The 6103-nt window shown below is 40.0% G+C and overlaps 1 protein-coding gene across 1 annotated transcript in view; it reads left to right on the top strand.

Annotated features, from left to right (window-relative positions):
- The window catches only part of Alg6 (ALG6 alpha-1,3-glucosyltransferase), a 39399-nt gene that overhangs the window by 4183 nt on the left and 29113 nt on the right, over positions 1-6103 (top strand). The window lies entirely within an intron of this gene.

The following is a 6103-nucleotide window of genomic DNA, read 5'->3' as shown; positions in this document are numbered from 1 at the left end:
CAGGGCTCCATCTTAGAGGATCCAGCATCCTCTACATGTGCATGGTGTGGTACACAGATACACATGTAGGCAAAACTTCCATACATATCAAAAAAATTTAAAAGAACCAAAAAACCAAGACAATTATTAAATGACAATAGGGTTCAAATGATCACTTGATTCCAGTCAGTGCTTGTGTGACTCTGCACTGAGGCTTCTGAGAAAGAGGAGGACCTGACTAACTCAGCTAAATGGTAGGGTTGTGTTGTGATGGTCCAGCTGCTGAGTCTTGTGATAGCCCCATACATGCAAACATGGATGTTGATTGTGCCAGCAATCACCCCTGCCCCTCAGACGAATTTGTACTTTTGAGAAAGTTTGAAATCGCTTAAATGTTGTGCAGTAAAACATGGACTCAAAAACCTGTTAGTTGCCTAATCTTGGGGAAGTTATTTAATTTCTCCAAGCTTTTAACAAGGCAGGAGTATCAATAAATACCTCAGCAGATTGCTTGAGGGATTAATTGAAATAATAAGTATGAACTTTGCTCTCTTTATGTAGGAACAGAATTAGCACATGGTCATGCCTCTCCTCTATTGAGCATCACAGTAGATTATGTAACTCCAAATTTGGCCAGGTGTGGTCACACACCTGTAATCCTAGCACTCAGGAGGTAGAAGCAGGAAGGTCAGGAATTCAGAGCCAGCTCTGGCTGTATAGTGAGTGAGGACCAGCCAGGTTTATATGAGAGCATGTCTTAAAAGAAATCCTCCAGATATTATTGTTTGCCAGGTAGCCAAAAAGAGATCTTGGTGATTATTAAGGCTTTAATAATAATAAGGAATGATAAATGGTGTATGTCTTAGTCAGGGTTTCTGTTTCTGCACAAAACATCATGACCAAAAAACAAAGAGTTTATTCAGCCTATACTTCCCACATTGCTCTTCATCACCAAAGGAAGTCAGAACTGGAACTCAAGCAGGTGAGGAAGCAGGAGCTGATGCAGAGGCCATGGAGGGATGTTACTTACTGGCTTGCTTTCCCTGGCTTGCTCAGCCTGCTTTCTTATAGAACCCAGGGCTACCAGCCCAGGGATGGCACCACCCACAATGGACCCTCCCACCCTTGATCACTAATTGAGAAAATGCCTTACAGCTGGATCTCATGGAGGCATTTCCTCAAGGCAGGCTTCTTTCCCTGTGATAACTCCAGCTTGTGTCAAGTTGACACACAAACCTAGCCAGTACAGTAGATTTCCTAGAAAAGATAACATTTAATATATTCTAAAGGATTTTACTAGGCAGAAAATGGGTGAGAAGAACATTCTGGTGCAAGAAAACACGAAACAAAGCAAGAAGGATGGAAAAATACAGGATGTGTGTGTATGTGTGTGTGTGTGTGTGTGTGTGTGTGTGTGTGAGTGTGAGTGTGTGTGAGTGTGTGTGTGTGTTTGTGTGTGTGTGTGTGTTGAGACAAATGAGTCAGACTGATAGCCAAGCTGATTGTGAGGGCAGAAAGGACATAAGATCATACTAGTTTTAGGAGCTAGTTCTAGAAGCATCCTAGAATTTCGAGTAGGACGAGGAGAGGCAAATGGGATTATCTGTGTGCAGTAGCCACGGTATGCTTACCAAGTTTATCACAAATACTGTTTCATGGAGCTGGCTATGTGGTTCACGTCAACCACCAGGCAAAGGAGTTGTATAGAAGCCATATAAGCCTCCTTTCCTAACTATAGCAACAGAACTTAGCAGCTCCCTAAGGAGATGTGAAATCAAAGAAATCCTTAAACCTGAGTGTTTTGCTCTAGGTCTGGTAAAGAGTAGACAGGTTCAATCCCTGATGCCACAGAAGCTAGGTAGGTATGTTGGTGCACACCAAGAGTCTCAGCTCTGGAGAGGTGGAAGCAGAAGGATCAGGAGTCCAAGGTCATTGTTGGTTACACAGAGAGTTTACCAGAGCTCTTCTTGCTTGATGGTCTTGTGACCTGCTTTAAGGAAAGGTTAGAGAGACCTGTTTGTGCCTGCTGTGTCTCAGATTCCTTCAGCTTAACGTCTGCATTGTGTCATGGACTGTACTTTGGGTAGCATGTCCAAATCCTTGTCACACTAAAGTATAGAAATTCAGGTTAGCTTTCTTTAGTTTTACTGAATTATTCTTCCTTTGAAATGTGTACATCATTTAAGTAACTACTTAAATACATTATTGTAATTTAATTTCTTCTAAAATTTATCCCCATTTTGTTTTTAGTCTTGCATTTTCACAGAACTAAGATACTGAATATTATATATATGTTGTATTAGATAAGCTATGGGGAATAGATAGGTTTTTATTTAGTACTAGTTGGTCATGTCTCACAGAGATTTACAATGCCTCTTGTAGTCTATCTAAACTATTATAACAACAATTGAGTTTTGTTTGTTATCTCCCTGACTCCAACCACAAATAATATTGGTAGCTAAGGAAAAAGTCATTTAAAAAAGTCAGCTTTTGCAAAGTATCATTTATTAAAAACCGTGACAGTGTGAGATTGGTTGTTTTCATTTGGCTTAACCACTCTAGTTTGTGAAAGGTTGCAGGTTCTTACCAGAAACAAGAGATGACATTCATAGAAAAATGCAGGCAACTCTTCTCTTAGAAAGTTCAAAGCTTACTGTAAAGTATGTGTTGTTGACAGACTGCTTATTTTTATCTAAACACCATTTTGAATAAGTTAGCATTTAATAAAGTGAACATTTTTAGTGCTACTTACTCCCATTTTCCTGGGAATGTGACAGAACTGGCATTCTGTGAATGCAAGTTGGTCGTCAGCGTGTTGTCTTTATGAGGTTCTCATTCTCCTGTGAGTAAGTTTGTAGACTTAATCACTGTGGAAGGAATCCTTTTGCCCTTCTGAGTGAAGCTCCCACAGGCACAGTTGGGCTGTCCTTCTGGGTTGCTTTGAGGGCACTTTAGCAGTTTTAAAAACTTAAGTACTAATTCCATAGCCAGTGTCAGCTGAATTTATTGAAGTAGGTCAGACTCTGGATAAAAACTTGTTTCCCAACCCTGAAGAGAGTCGTTATCCATTCTTCTGTTTGTTAGAAAGCAGTAATAAATTCTTCTACATCTACTGCAGGATTTCTCCAGTAGTTTTAGGAAATCTAGATAGTTTGATTTTTTTTCTTTGGGTATAGGGAATTACCAAAATGTTTTCTGAATTTATTATCCTAATGGCATTGAAAAAAGAAAAAAAAAAAGCCCCTCCTTTTGTCTTCCCAAAGAAACTTCAATGGTTGTATTTCAAAGAAATTCAAAGAAAATTCAATGGTTGTATTTACTGAACTAGATTTACACACACATAACACATGCAAAAAATGCAAATAACTTGTTGAAGAATTCTTTTCCTTTAAGAAATTATTAGAAGGAATTATTTTTCTCCTCCTGTTGAGTTTAATTGAGTACATTTTCAAATTAGTACATGTCTGAATGATTTTGATTTATGGAAAACAATTTTTTTCTGTTTCTAGTAACTAAAATTCATACTTGGCTGGCAATAGGAAGTAGTATAGCCATATGACAAACATCATATGGAAAATACATATTATGAGAAGTCACTAATTAACCATTTATATTTTAGTTTGTAAGGGGAGGCTCATGGGGAATTTAGGATTTGAAATGATTTTGTTTGTACTTTGAGACAAGGATTGTATAGCTTAGGCTGGACTAGGCTAGCCTGTGTTGCCAAGAATGGCCTTGAAGTTCTGATCTTCCTGCCTCTCTACTCCTGAGTGCTGGGAGTTACAAGCATGTACCACTGTGCCTAATTTGTTGGAGACAGGTTTTCACCATGTAGCCCTGGCTGGCCTGAAGTAAACAAGGCTGGTCTCAAACTCACAGAGATCTACCTACTTCTACTTCCCAGTAGAGGAATAAAGGTGTATGCCATCATCCTTGCCCCATTCATTCTTAACTTTTGAAGTGATTCTTATAATGCACTCAACTTAGCTTTTTTTGTTGTTGTTGTTGTTTGTTTGTTTGTTTGTTTGTTTTTTTTGGTGTTAGGGATTGAACCTTGCATATGCTAGGCGTATTCTATCACTAAGATACATCCATAACCCTGAGGTGATTAAAGAAGTTATTTAGTGTGTGAGTGTAAGTGCAGATGTGAGGACAACTTGAGGGAGTATGTTCTCCCCTACTTCCACATTAAGGCAGTATTGCTCTTACTGTTTCAGGCTAGCTGGCCCAAAGGCTTCTGGATGATTTTCTCTCCCTCCTCCCTTGCTTTAGAGATCCTGGGATTACAGGTGTGCACTACCACATTCAGCCTTGTATATGGGTTTCAGGCAAATTCAGACAAGCAGGATTTAGTGGCAAGCATTTTACCCACAGAGCCCTCTCCCTGGTCCTCTGAGGAGATTCTTGAAGGCAGCATGTATGAACTGATAGGAGTTATATATAGAATAGAGAGTAAATAATGAACAGAACGTTTAAAGTGGATCATCACAAGTGGATGTTGAGCATTCATTAAGTGGGAAATGAAGAACTCACATTGTTTGAATTAAAAGCCTTGCTGTGTCATACTACCTACACCAGTGTCTTTGCTGTATCAACTGTCACTGGGAATCTTCCAGGTGCTGCTGAGAGGCACTAGGTGAACATATCCTGAGGAGACAAAGATGAGTAAGACATTCTGAGAGACAGGGGTTGCATATGTACAAGTGTGTTTGTACTGTGGATTATTTCTTGTGCCAGCTACTCATGTACATGTCTATACACATGTACATGTCTATACACATATGTATATGGTGTAGCACATGTATATATAGTGTATATAACAGTCTGCTTTTCCCATAATCACAGATTGTCTAGCATTGGTAGAATCTAGCTAACAAATGCAAACAACTTTAGTAAATCTGGGTTAGATTTCAGTGAGCAGGGTGTGTCATTATTCAATGTGACATACCTTTTGACTAGGTTAGAAGTACATATGGCTATTTTGATTTCTACCTTATTTGTTGACTCTATTGTGCTTTTTTGGGCTTCCTTATATTTCAGTGGTTGACTGCTTGTTAAATAGGTGCTTACTGCTTGCTAGATGGAGATCTGTCATCTTTGTGGGCATGATAGGATAGGAGTTAAGAATGGGTTTGGGGGGCTAGAGAAATGGCTCAGCAGTTAAGAGCACAGGCTGCTCTGCCAGAGGACCCAGGTTCAATTTCCAGCACCCACATGGCAGCTCACAACCATCTGTAACTCTAGTTCAGGGAATCTCACACACTCACACAGACATACATTGAGGCAAAACACCATTGCACACAGAATAAAAATAAACCATTACTCTTAAAAAATAAGATTAAAAAAAGAGAACGTTCTAGAGCCAACTTGCTGGGTTGAGATCAGAACATGCTTTTACTACTTAAGTGACTATTTCCTCTTTTCCCAGTCTGAAAGTAGGGAAATAATGACTCTATGTTCATGGGATCATTGGATTTAGCCCCAGTTATTTAGTGTATCTAGCACAAAGTTAGGTATAACTTTGAAGATAACAAATTACAAGCTTTTCTTTTTTTTTTTTAAACATCTATTTACTGTGTGTGCAGTGCTTGTCGTGTGGAAGTCAGGACAACTTAGTAATTAGTTCTCACTTCTACCATGTGTGGTCTAGGGATTGACCTCACTGTGGGGAAGGCACTGTGGCAGCAATGGCACCAGTGGAAAGAGAAGAGCACTGGAGTCGAGTATGGCTAGCAAGCCTCAAGGTCAAGCCCATTGACCTACTTCCTCAAGTCTCTACCTCTGAAAGGTTCCACAGCCTTCCAAAACAGCTCCTCCAGCTGTGGACCAAGTGCTCTAACACGAGCCTTTAGAGGACATCTCATATGCAGACCACAGTGTTGGTGGCAATTTTTCTCATGAAGTCAAAGTAAACATGGTGATTGGCAAGATGAGTCATTGGGTAGAGGTGCTTGCATGCATGCTGGACAACTTGAGTCTCATCGCTGGATCACACCGGCATACACACACGCAGACACACTCACACACACAGACATACTCACACATACAGTCACACTCACACACACAGACACACACACCACTCACACACACAGACACACTCACACACACAGACACACTCACACAC

Source organism: Grammomys surdaster, unplaced genomic scaffold (assembly GCF_004785775.1).
Source record: "Grammomys surdaster isolate TR1022 unplaced genomic scaffold, NIH_TR_1.0 341, whole genome shotgun sequence".
NCBI classification, from domain to species: Eukaryota; Metazoa; Chordata; class Mammalia; order Rodentia; family Muridae; genus Grammomys; species Grammomys surdaster.
Note: the sequence above shows the minus strand (reverse complement) of the source record. Positions and strands in the feature narration are given on the sequence as shown.